Below are 13,244 nucleotides of genomic sequence, written 5' to 3' on the forward strand. Positions count from 1 at the left end.
GATTAACAGTTGGCTAACTGATAGGTCTTTAAAATATAATTGTAAATGGGGATTTATCATTGAGCAGGTATATTTCCAGCGGGGTCCTGCAGGGACTGGTTCTAGGCCATATGCTAGTCAATATTTTTATCACTGACCTGGAGGGCAACACACAATCCTTACTGATAACGTTTGCAGATGACCCAAAAATTGGGGAATTGGTAAATAATGTCGAGGGCAGGACACTGATTCAGAGCAATCTGGATTGCTTGGTAAACTGGGCAAAAGCAAACAACTTGCATTTTAAGATAGGTAAGTGTATTCACCTAGGCCTTCTGTCTAGCAGAGAAAGGTTTAAGGCTATCCAGTGGCTGGAAATTGAAGCTAGACAAATTCAGATAGATATAAGGTGTAACTTTTAACAGTGAAAGTAATTAACCATTGGAACAATTTACCAAAGGTTATGGTAAATTCGCCATCACTGACCATTTTAAAATCAAGACTGGATGTTTTTCTAAATGATGGGCTTTAGGAACTGTTTGGGGGAAGTTCTCTGGCCGGCATTCTACAGGAGGTCAGACTAGATCATCACAATGGTCCCTTCTGGCCTTGGGATCTATAGATCTGTTATTGATTTGAGTTACCTATGCTCTGGATTGTATTCTGCCAGGTAGCAAGTCCAGCCCTGCGAAACTCTGCTGTTTCAGTTCACTGGAGTCTATCCTCCTGTTTCACCCTAAATCTCATGAGGGCTGCATTTGAATGAACAAAAAATAATCTCCTGAACCCAATGAAAACTACCAAATTTTGCTCCTTCATTAGGATCAAACTCCTCAAATTCTGTCAGCATCCTAGAACATGACTTGACTTGTGCAAAGGCATCCCCCAGTTGACTGATGTTATGATGAGCTTTTCCTCATACTTGGCTCATGACCAGTTCACACCTAAGCTTTGCTTGGCTTCAGGTTGCGATAGGAAATTCACAGCACATCCCTTTATAGAACTGAAGGGACCTTGAGAAGTCATCTAGTCCAGTCCCCTGCGCTCAAGGAGAGACTAAGTATTATCTAGACCATCCTTGACAGGTGTTTGTCCAACCTGCCCTTAAAAATCCCCAAAGATGGAGATTCTACAACCTCCCTAAGCAATTTATTCCAGTGCTTAACCACCTGACAGTCAGGAAGTTTTTCCTAATGTCCAACCTAAGCCGCCCTGGCTGCAATTTAAGACCATTGCTTCTTGTCCTGTCCTCAGAGGTTAAAGAGAATAAATTTTCTCCATCCTCCTTGTAACAACCTTTTACGAACTTGAAAACTGTTATCATGTCCCCTCTCAGTCTTCTCTTCTCCAGACTAAACAAACCCAATTTTTTCAGTCTTCCCTCATAGGACATGTTTTCTAGACCATTTTTTGTGGCTCTTCTCTGGACTTCCTCCAGTTTGTCCACATATTTCCTGAAATGTGGTGCCTAGAACTGGACACAATACTCCAGCTGAGGCCTAATCAGTGTGGAGTAGAGCGGAAGAATTACTTCTTCTTTGTCAAGGGCTGGACAGAGAGGTTTGCATAAAACAGGAATACAAGTAAACAACTTTAGGGGCTTTGATAATTCCCCTTTTCTTTGCACGTATTTCTGAGGTCTGATTCCATTTGTGAAGGAGAAGGTCTGGCTTGGGATCTCAAGTCCCCTGAGAACTGCTGTCTTCAAAGCCACATCATTCTGGGGCTGCTTTGAATGAGAGATGAACCAGAATGCACTGGCTGATTAAAACCACAGGGAAGCACTGGGACTTAGCCTAACCTCCTGAGATACATTTCAGCAAGGCTAGGAGGTAGCTCATTTGGAAAAAAAGATGGGTCCAAGGTGTGGGTTAGTTTTCCTTGAATGAGTTCATCCTTGTCATCTTAAATACAGCATTATTGAACTGTGGTGTACACTAAGGTTCTGCTAATGCACCTAGCAGGTCCTCTGTGGGAACTGAACTTGAGACACCTGGATCTAAAAGCAAACTCCATTCGCTTGGAGGCAGTAGCATAAGAATAGCCAGATTGGATGAGACGAATGGTCCATCTAGCCTAGTATCTTGTCTTCAGCAGTAGCTGGTACAAGGTGCTTCAGAGGGAATGAACAGAACAGGGCAACTATCAAGTGATCCCTCCCCTGTCATCAAGTCCTAACATCTGGCTGGTAGTCAGAGGCTTAGGAACACCCAGAGTATGGGGTTGTGTGCCTGGCTATCCTGGCTAATAGCCATTCATGGATCTATCCTTCATGAACTTATCTAGTTTTTGAACCCACTGTACTTTTGGCTTTCACAACATCCCCTGGCAATGAGTTCCACAGGTTGACCCTGTGTTGTGTGAAGTACTGCCTTATGTTTGTTTTAAACCTGCTGCCTATTAACTTAATTCAGTGATCCCTGGTCCTTGTATTATGAGAAGGGGTAAATAATATTTTCTCCACACCAGTCATGATTTTATAGACCTCTATCATATCCCCCCTTAGTTGTCTCTTTTCCAAGCTGAACACTACCAGTCTCTTTAGCTTCTCTGCATAGGGAAGCTGTTCTGTGACCTAATAATTTTTGTTGCCCTTCTCTACATCTTTTCCAATTCTACTATGGGCTTTTTGAGACGGGAATGATCGGAACTGCACACCGCATTCAAGATGTGGGCGTACCGTGGATTTATATAGTGGCAATATGATACTTACTGTCTTATCTATCCCTTTCCTAATGGTTCCTAACATTGTTTACTTTTTTGACTGCTGCTGCACATTAAGCCGATATTTTCAGAGAACTATCCACAATGACTCCAAGATCTATCTTGAGTGGTAACAGCTAATTTAGACCCCATCATTCTGTCCGTATAGTAGGGATTGTTTTTTCCGGTGTGCATTATTTCACATAAGCTTCTTGGCATGGGTTATTACGCTAACCATGCAGGATTCATAATCTGACACAGGGATGACATCTCTTCTCCCCCATCCCCAGATACTCCGGGGACACCCCTCATTCTTCAGAAGTATTCTGGAAGGAAGGGTCAGGAGCGGCGCCATGTTTTTTGCCACCCTAGGCGGCAACGTTCTTCCTCAGCATTCGGCGGCAGGTGGTCCTTCTGCTCCTAGTCTTTGGGGCACTTTGGTGGTGGGTCCTGGAGTGAGTGAAAGACCCGCCACCAAATTTCTGCCGAAGACCCGGAACAGAAGGACCCCCCGCCACCAAATTTCCACTGAGGGCAGAAAGATGGCGCCCTCCCCACCCAAATCCTGCCACCCTAGGCAACCACCTAGGATCACCCAGTGGAAGCACTGGCCCTGGGAAGGGTGGATGATATGTTACTTGTAGTGAGGAGAGGCAAGGCTTCTCCATTGTTGTGACCTGAGCAGGGCTGAGCCTTTGTGAATGCACTGAGTTAATCCCAAGTGTGAGCTGCTGGGGATGGTTCTGTACAGCTCCAGGCTTCAGTGATGCCCTCAGCTGAAGCAGTGACGCATTGTCTTAAGGGAATGTTATTCCTAGAAACCAATAAATCACCCTGAACTAAAACTTAAAATAACCAACAGTTCCTGTAAGATGAGTTGGCGCTGCCCCTGGATTGTCTGCAAACCACTCCCTCTGGTGCTGACTCAGCACGTCACCAGCTGCCCTGACACCTCTTTTCCCCCGCCCCCCCCGGGCAGAGAAGAATGAGTTTCTACACTCCTACAGAACAGAGGAACTTGAGCTATAAACCAACTTCCTTAAAGCCCCAACTGGAGGTGGAGGGGAAAATAATTCCGTCATTACCGAAAACCCTCTTTAGGGCCACAGAGCCACATCCTGAGCGGATGCAAATCAGGCTAGTTCCCTTGGAGGGTCTGGCCTGTGGTGTCGGTTTCTAGAATCATGAACATGTGGCAGTTGGATTAGATTTTCCATTACCTGCTGTCAGAGCTCAGAGGCCATCCCATGTTTCTAGAGCTGTAAATGCCTTTGTGACCCAAGGACCTCCTTGATGCCAACTGGTGGGGGGCATATGGGTTACAGGGATCCGGTGGGGGTTAGCTCACCAAAGAGTGTCAGGTAGGTTTTCAGCGCACCGGTCAGCATAGTCTTTGCAAAATGTATGTGTGGAGAATGCCTAAGCTGTGGGTAGGAAATGTATATGCTAAAGGCCTTGTAGTTCAAGGTATCATGACTTGAGACAGACTTCTCTGGACCAGAGGTGGGAGACCCTCATCCGAACGTTGTGTATTGTGTGTCCTACAATAGAAGTCTATTAGCATATGAAGTCAAATGCTAATTTACAGCTTGTGAAGACTTCAGAAGGAAAACTAGCCAGAAGAGGTAAACAGCCTGAGGGCAGAAGGGAGGAGATGAAAGCTCTCAGCTGATACCTCTGAGGGTGCAGAAGGAAACCTGGGCAGTGGCCATCTGTCAGGGAGAAGCAAGCTGCCAGGGGGCTTGGCCTCACAAAACCAGGGTCTTAGTCATTCTGGGGGAAAGACGCTATGAAGAAGGACTTGGGGGTAAGCAGAGCCTTATTAGACAACCATGCGTCATCTTAGCTGAGTTTGAGCTCTAGCCCGTGTTGTGAGTTTGCTCTTCCAAACCTTTCCTTTGTTCTGAGTATTTGTTTGCAATCGGATGAATCTGTTCTTTGTTGAATAAACTTCCTCTTGCTTTCTCTATAAACAGCTCAAAGTACTGCGTGCGGAGCTGTGTGCTAAGGTGTAGGCTGCGGTATCCTGTTCCTTGGGGAACCACAAGCCTGATAATTGAGACTGTGCCCTGTGGATAAGGGGCTGGACACCGCAGGGGGATGCTTGGAGGACCCAGGCACACTCCAGTCCCTGTATCTGGCCTTCCTGAGGGACAGCAAAGCCTGCTAGGCTGAGTGGGGGGTGCTTATGCTTCAGGAGGCTGGGAGAGCCAGAGAGCTGAGCCCTGGCAGGTACAGGTAACACTTCCCCACACTTAAGGCAGGTGCAGCAAGGTGCCTTGAAGGCTGGGTACCCTGGGATGCCCTTTGATAGGCAGGAGATATTCCATGCAAATGTGTTGCTCCAAAGGCCTTGATAGAAAAGGATTTGGAACTAGGCGGCTTTTTAGCAGGGATCTCCCTGTTCTCCTGCACTCCCATCTGGCTGGGCGAGGAGGGGAGCCTGGTAGCTACTTGTATTATGACTAGAGACTGCAACTGAGATTGCAGGGCGCCGTTTTGCTAGGAAATGAATGTACATAGAGCAGGAGACACTGAAGAGACTAGCTAGAAAAGGTGGGAGAGGAAGCAGAGGCAGAGAAGTTAAGGGACTTTGCCAAGGTGACACAGCAGGCTAGTGGCAGAACCAGGGATAGGACACAGGCCAGGACCTTACCCACTATACCAGAGTACAGGCCTGGAGTGAGGACGACATTAAATCCTTCTTCCTGGAGTCTTCAAATCCAGGAATGGCTGAAGACATGGGAGGATGGGTGGGTGCAAAGCTTGTGTAACTGTGGCATGGTAGTGTGTGGGGAGTGAGTGGCAGAGAAGTGAAACCAGGCCTGGGGACAATGGGAGTAAAGGCACCACTGAGAACTAATGGGAGGGTACTAGGAATTAATGTTGTGTCATGGTGGTGACTGTCTGCCATGGCCAGTCGTACAGAATGGCTGGTCAGTCTCATGGCTGAAAGACAGGACCAGGTCAAATCCGAATGCCTGGGGTCTATTTCTGGCTGTGCCATCAACTTCCTGCATGAGCTGGTCAGGAATGATGGACATCTGTATGTTGCTGAGAAGTAGTTTTGTTTGTCTTCCATTTGGAACGTCAGAATGACGTATTCATTTTGGATGCAGTGTTGTAGCAGTGCTGGTCCCAGATCGGGGTGGCAGAGCCTTTCCAAAAGTGGAGGGTCAGGGGCCCCCCTCCTCGTTCCCCAACACCGCTCCTCTTGCCTTGGAGGCTCTGCCTCCTGCCCGTGGTGGTGGTGGTGGTGGGTGCGAGAGCAGCCCCCTGTCTCTCTGCCCCCCCTGGCCCACTGCCCAGGGCACATGGAGGGACCCAGGCTCCCTGTGGCTCCCCACACGGTTCTTACCCTGACCCAGCTCTGGCTAGACAATAGGGCCTCAGATCTGCAGCCTGGCCATGGCAAGAGCCATGCGAGCAGCTGTGGGGAGCCGCGGTGCAGACCCTCCATCCGCCCTGGGTGGTGGGGACACGGGCTGGGAGCTGCTCTCAGGTCCCCCCACACCACAGGCAGGCGGAGGGCCCTCATGGCTCCCACAACTGTACGGGTTCCACCAGCTGCTGGCCTGGCTGAGGAGGGGCTGGGGCCTCAGGGGGGAAGAAGTGGGGAAGGGAGCAGGGTCCCGTTGCGGAGAAAAATGAACAGGCCAGGCCCATCCCTTTTCAAAAAGAGGGAGGGCCTGGGCCATGGCCCCCTGACCCTCCGTTCCGGCACCAGTGTCCCAGATGTTACAGAGACCAGGTGGGTGAGGCAATATTTTTTTTTTATTGGACCAACTTCTGTTGGTGAGAGAGACGCTTACACAGAGCTCTTCTTCAGGGCTGGGAAATGTACTCCTAGGGTACGTCCACTTCGTAATTAGTCACCCAGCTGGCTTGGGCTGGGGGGCTGTTTAACTGTGGTATAGACATTCAGGCTCAGGCAGGAATCTGGGCTTTAGGACCCTGCAAGGCGAGAGGGTCCCGGAGCTTGGGCTGCAACCCCAGCCCAAATGTCTATCTATGCCAGACCTGCACAACATACAGGCCACTGTGTGGCTGGCAGGAGAGTGAGTAGGCAAGCGGCGGGTGAGGGAGGGAGGCTGAGCGGGCTGGCGGGGGTGGGGGAGGGAAGTGGTGGCAGGGGTAGGGGGGCTGATTAGGTGAGTTGGCGGTAGAGGGCTGAGACAACAGCTGACGTGTTCTACTGATCTGGTCTGGCTCCCATCCCCTCTCCAAGGGTTGCAGCTGTCTGGAGGTGCTGCCTTCCTCATTCATTCAACAGGGCAACTGATTGCAAAGTGGGGGGAAGAGCTTATTCTGCTTCTAGCAAAAAGACATTTCTTTTACCTTAATTGTACTACCTTAGGGGCCCGCTATAACATATTACCAAGGTTCAATACTGCTGTTTCGGCAGGGCGGCGCTGGGGAAGGAGGGTTTGTTTCCGCGGGGCGGGAGGTGCTTGGGGGGGTGGGGGACGGGGCTCGGCAGCGTGTGTGTGTGTGTGTGTGTGTGTGTGTGTGGAGGGTTTTTTTTTTGCAGGGCGGGCAGTGCTGGGGGGGTTGTGTTTTGGGGGGCTGGGCGGTGCTGGTGGGGGGGTTCAGCCCTCAGCTGTTTTCTTCGGAGTAATATGGCCCTCACCGCTTTACGAGTTGTGCAGGTCTGGTCTATGCTGAAATTAAACAGCCCCTTAGCCTGAGTCAGCGGCAGGTGCCTAACTGCAGTGTAAACCTACCTATAGCATCACAGCTCAATACAAGGTGGAACAGATTCTTTAGCATAAGTGGTTAACACATTTCACAGGACCATTCAAGAGGAAGTGGCCTATTAACACCCTTGCCAGTGATAGGGGGGAGGGGGAAGGCAGCTTGGCAGGGAGGGGCTGTTAGTGGCTTTTAGATTGTTTGTTTGTAATAAGCCATAAATCAGTATCTCTATTCAGTCCATGATTTTTAGTGTTTAGCGGAGTTATGAATTTAAGCTTCCAGGCTCTTCTTTTTAAGGTGTTTTTGCCGGTTCCATTCGAAAAGGAGAACTAATATTGGCTATAGCCTGATTGTTTTGGAAGTGTGCACCTGCAGGTATTTTGGCTGCACCCGTGTGTTTATTGAGGCACTTAGTGCACTGGATGAGTCCAAAGTTCATTGAGCTCTGAAGAGAATGGGTGTCCTTAACATCTGCTTGTAAAGTAGTGGAGAATGATTCCCCTGGGGCCTAGGGGATGTGGTGGGTAGGGTTGCCAACCCTCCTGGTTTCCCTGGGAGTCTCCCAGAATCAGGCCCTATCTCCCAGACTCTACTGCAGCCAAACCGGGCGCCAACTGTCCGGTGGCAAGCGGGGCTAAGGCAGGCCCCTGCCTGCCCTCGCTCCACTCCACACCTGGAAGCAGCCAGCAATGGCACTATCCCTGTAGCCCCTGAGAGAAGGAGGGTCGGGGGTATCTGTGCACTGTCCCTGCCCCAAGCGCCAACTCCACAGCTCCCATTGGCTGGGAACTGCGGCCAACTGGGACCTGCGGGGGCAGTGCCTGCAGGCAGGGGCATGGGGTGGAGCTCCCTCCCCCCCACCTGAGAGCCACTGCCAGAGGGATGTGCAGGTACTTTTGCAAGCCTCCCTAGGTAAGCGCCACCACACCCCAACCCCTTGTCCCAGCCCAGAGCCCGCACTCCCTCCTGTGAGTGAGTGAGGATGGGGAAGAGCAAGTGACAGAGGGAGTGGAGCTGGAGTGAGCGAGGACAGGACCTCAAAGAAGGGGTGGGGCCTTGAGGAAGGGGGCAGGGCAAGGATGTTTGGGTTTGTGCCATTAGACAGTTGGCAGCCCCCCTAGTGGTGGGGCATGCTAATGCTATGAGCTTTGAGATTCTCTGATTAAAAGTACCATCTGGCTCTGCACTTGGAAGTTTAGATTGGTTTCTGTTGGGTTCAGATCCCCGCCCAGCCATACCTGAGAGAAATGTGATTATACATGGAGCATGGAACACAACAGCCCTGTAAATAAAGCAACCCTGTGTGCTGTGTACCAGAAAGATGACTTCTGCTCTGTGGTGTACCACCAGGGAAAGTGACTTCTCTCCAAGCCGCGGACCAAAAACGTCGGTTGAATGTTTCAAAAGCAGCTCCTAGGAGTTGGTCCAAGGCAAATGTAGCTCCCTATGCTCCAGCCTTGGACTTCCTGAGCGGGTGAAAACAGGAAACTTCTTTCCCTTTAAGAAGAGCCATGCTGCTTATGATACCCTGCCGGCCCATTGCACCTTGCAGCAAAATCTCTTCATCTGCCTTTTAGTTAGGAGTATTCTCCCCATTTTAAAGAGAGGGAAAACTGAGCAACAGATGTAACCTTGGTCAAGTCACTTAACAGGAAACATGGCAGAACCAAGAATAAGACCTAGATTTCTTGGTTTGGAGCCCTACATTGAACCACAAGCCCCTTCATCCTGCCATAAGCTTATGGATCGAATCTGAGGGTGACATTAAGGACCTAAGAGTCTGGAAAAGAAAAGGGACCTGTCTTGTTGTATAGGATTGTTCCCTGCTGTGTATTTACCTGCATGCCTTGTTTGGGACTGGCTTGCTGCACAGCCGAGCTGGGCAAGTCACCCTTGCTGAAGTGGCCAGTAAATTATGGCGCAGGTGCCATGCTGAAAAGGGCCATGGAATTCCAGGGGTGCAGGGAGAAAGTCAGTGTAATAAATCACTCTCAACAAAGGCTCCCCCAGCCTGGACACCCCTCCACTCTCCTTTGTGCAGTGAGCATCCTCTGAGCGATGGCCTGAGGAGCCCTGAACCTCCTGCGCTAGTAAGTTCCTGCGGCGTGTAAAGCTCCTCGAAATTGTCCAGCTGGGGAGGAAAGCCAGTGAATTGTAGCGTCGGTGTGTCTAGGGAATCAGAGAATGGGGCTTTGTTCCTGCTCTCCGGCGCTCCCCGAAACAGGCTGGGACAGTGCGGGGCTTTGTTTAGCAGCACTCATGGGGTAGGCTTGCTGCAGGATTGCAGGGATTTGTTAATTATGGATGGATTGATTAGAAAAGCTGAAGGGCTTTTGGGCAGAGGGCTCTGGTAGGTTGAAGGGCAGCTGGAGGCTGGTGGGGTGAGGAGGTGTGGTTCAAAAATGTTCGCTTGCCCGTGACCGCATGAAAATGTAGTGGCTTCTGTGCTGCAGAGAGGAACACACTGTATCATGTAGTCTGTAGCCACACTAAACATGCTATGTGCACCGTGTGTTTTGAATAGCAATGGCTCTCCTGTTTCCCAGTGCTTTGATCTGACTCTCATGCAGTTCTTAACAGCATAAGCCAGGCAAGTGTGACAATTGCGGCGCAAGGTAAATGATGCAAGGAACCCAGCCGGCGGAGGCTCATGGAAAGCACCGAAATACACAGGAGGAGGGAGCAATACCTTGCTGGGGACATACTGGATGTGGTGATTCTGAGGATGTAACCTAGTGGAGAGGAATTCATTCCATGACTTTCCCTTTAAATCCTACATCTATTTTACATGCTTCTAACATGCATATAACAGTAATTGACCCACTGGATTGAAGCGACAGGGGGTTTTGTTTCTAAGCAACTGGAGAACAAAGGTAATGAGCAGCCAATGCCTAGCTTCCCTTGGAGGGTTTGGTAATTCTGTCTCTGGGCCCTGTGTCTCTCACCCAGTGTACAGGCCTGGATCTGTGTTTCAGCCAAGTAGGCAACTTGCTGTGGGAGGGAGGAAGGGAGCTGTGGGTGTGGTGATCAGAGAGACTGGTAGTTCAGCGCTCAGAAGCCCAGAGGAACTGAAGCCGCAGCAGCCCAAGGAAAACATGATTGTTCATCTTATGTAAAGTAAGTTATTTTCGCCACCAGTGTGTAGTTGAAGCTGGCTACGCTTGACCTTAAATGGCCAGATTGCATGAGGGAGTGTTTAAGGCTACTCTCCCGGATTGAATAGATAAGGTAAAATGCAGCTGAAAACTTTTTGAAGGTGGAGAGCCCTTCAACTGTGCCCGTGGTGGTAGAATTCAGTGCATTTTCTGGGAGTGTCTGCCACAGGCAGTGTTTATTGGCATTCTGCTTTCTTATCGAGGAGAGGGAAAGCTCAAGGTATCTTAACTAGGAGCGTGGGGGGAATGGGGTGGATATTGGTGCTACTGGTGAATGTAAGATATAGAAGCACTGGGAGAGAATTGATCCTTAGCAGTGTCCCAGGATTAAAATAGGAGCCTTGAAATCTCTTAGGAGAAACGCAAGATGACCCTGGCAAAAGGAAGGGGGAGAATCTAGCTGGAGCCACCTTTCCTCAGCAGACCGATTGGAGCCTGTTTGTGTGGGAACTTGTTCCTGTATCGAATGAGACAGACCCGGACGAGGCAGGAAGCACCAATTTTACCTGGGATAAGTAGCTTGGTGAAGCCAGATTCAGAACTCTGTATGCAGCTCAGGATTGGAGCCTCCCTGGCTGAGCAAAAAAACATACCAGGCTTATTAGTCACGGTGGAAGAGCATGCCTGGGTGCTCTGCAAATGGCACAATTGCTGTTATTCTCCTGACGAGTTCACTGCAAAGTTTTTTTAGACTAGCCTGGTGTGATTGCAAGCTCGGCTGGAGCATTTTGGAATGCAGGTGAACTTTGGTATCTTAAAGCCTCTCCAAATGCTAACTGTGGGTAAACTGTCTTGCCAGATTGCGTTGACTTTATTTGCAGTCCAGTAGCTCTGTCTCCTCAAAACCCCAAAGTGGCCTGTTGTGCTAGGTGCTGTATAGACACCTGGTGAGCTCTCGTCCAAATGGAGGGTCGTCTAATCCTTCTCTGGACAAGAAGGGGATCGGTGTTGATAGTGCTGTACTAAGTGGCTCGTTCCCATGCTGATGAGTTTAGAGGTCTGACACATTGCAGAGGGTGGATGGCCCAGTGGTTGAGATACTAGCCTAGGACTTGGGTTCACGTTCATGACACAGGCTTCCTGCAGGACCTTGGGCAGATTTCTTATTCTTGGGGTCTGCGTTCCCTGTCTGCCTCACAGGGGCGTGGTGAGGATAAATACACTAACAATTATGAAGCATGGGGATGCAATGGTGATGGGTGCCATATAAGTATCGTAAGTAGCACAGTTCTGTGGCATGGATTCGGTGCTCTGGAGCTATAGCATAGGGGTGGCCAAACTTACATATGGCAGTCTTGTGGGTCATGGCTTCAGCCCCACTTCTGCTGAAGTCCCAAGCCCTGGCAGCTGTACCCTGCTGGGAAGAAGCCCCTAGCTCACCACCCCACTGCAAGGCAGAGGTCCCGAGCTCCCCCACTCTCCCTGTAGCTTGGTAGGTGAAGAATGGGGGGTGGGGGTGCCGTGAGTTGCACTTTTAACTGTAAAATAGCCGCATGTGTCTTGTGAGCCAGTTTGGCCAGCCCTGCCATAGCAGGAACTAACGGTGGAAAGATGAGATGGAGCTGTGGGAAGAAGGCAGTTCAGGGTAGGTGGTTTAGCAGCCCCTCCATTGGTCACTGGGGTTTGATGGGCAGCAGAGGCCACTGCATCACAGATTGCTGGCACCTAACTGGCACTTGCTGCTCCTAAGGTTGGTGCTCATCTTACCTGCCTTCCTTTTAAGGACAGGAGAGAAGCCAAGATACAGCGTGAGGCGCAGAGGAGAAGTGCCACTGTTGTAATAGGCTTAACTGCTCTGAATTGCTTTCCTGGGCACCCAGGGGACGTTCTTGCCCATCTGCAGTTCACAGGCTTCATTCTTTGGAGAGAAGTCATTCAGGGACTGATCCAAAGCATCTTGTTTATGAAAAGACTTTCACCAACTTCAGCGGGCTCTGGCTCCGGCTCAGACGCTCTGCCTCTCTCCAGCCTTTGAGAACAGATGTTGCTTTCAAAGGCTACACCGAGATCCTAGTTCCCTCAGCAAGAGCAGCGCAGGCAAATTTTGTGTAGGGACCAGGTGGGGAGCGGGCCTGGCTCGAGGGGGTTGGAATCCTCTCCTTCCACTGTCCAACACAAAGGCTTGATCCTAGTATCCGGGCAGGTGGGCTGCAGGCTCTAGGGTTGTGAACAGTCCTGTATTACAAGGGATGTCACTTATTTAAATAGAAAATTGCTTGTTCTGTACTAAATCCTCACGGGATGCCTTTTATCCTGCATTTCAACATATTAAAACTATTATCCTGACATAAAGTCAGTCTTGTTATTACGCAGCGTCCAAGGATATAAAGTTTACTGCACTGTCTAATTGTACAATGCAGAATTGGTCCTGTGACTTACTGAACCAATGTATCTATAGGGCAGCGGTTCTCAAACTATGGGGCACCCCCACCCCTGGGTGTGTGTGGTAAGTTTATTGCATGGGGCACAGAGACCTGATGGGGCCATGTTGAAAGGTTGGAGTCGGGACCTGGCCCTGTCCAGCAGGGGAAACGGACAGGGCTCTGTGCTGGTGGTCTCAGCTGCCAGGACCAGGCTCCCTGCCCTGCCCGCCATGTGCCCTGCCTGTCGCAGCAGCCACCAACTAGCAGTTATGCTCCTCTACTGGGGATGTTGGTGGGCACTCTGCGAGTCGGGAACAGAAGACAGCACCCCAGGAGTACTGAGCCCCCT

At 50.2% G+C, this 13,244-nt stretch overlaps 1 protein-coding gene across 4 annotated transcripts in view; it reads left to right on the forward strand.

The window, feature by feature from the left end:
• ALS2CL (ALS2 C-terminal like) overlaps positions 1–13,244 on the forward strand; it is a 66,659-nt gene that overhangs the window by 1,431 nt on the left and 51,984 nt on the right. For 2 of the 4 annotated variants that reach the window (XM_032778907.2, XM_075062158.1), the window contains exon 1: positions 10,420–10,494. The exons of the other annotated variants lie outside the window; for them this stretch is intronic. The gene's annotated coding sequence lies outside the window, so the exon portion shown is untranslated. Of the gene's footprint in view, positions 1–10,419; positions 10,495–13,244 lie in introns of those variants that run through there. 4 annotated transcript variants of the gene reach the window in all.

This window comes from Chelonoidis abingdonii, chromosome 2 (genome assembly GCF_003597395.2).
Source record: "Chelonoidis abingdonii isolate Lonesome George chromosome 2, CheloAbing_2.0, whole genome shotgun sequence".
Classification (NCBI taxonomy): Eukaryota; Metazoa; Chordata; order Testudines; family Testudinidae; genus Chelonoidis; species Chelonoidis abingdonii.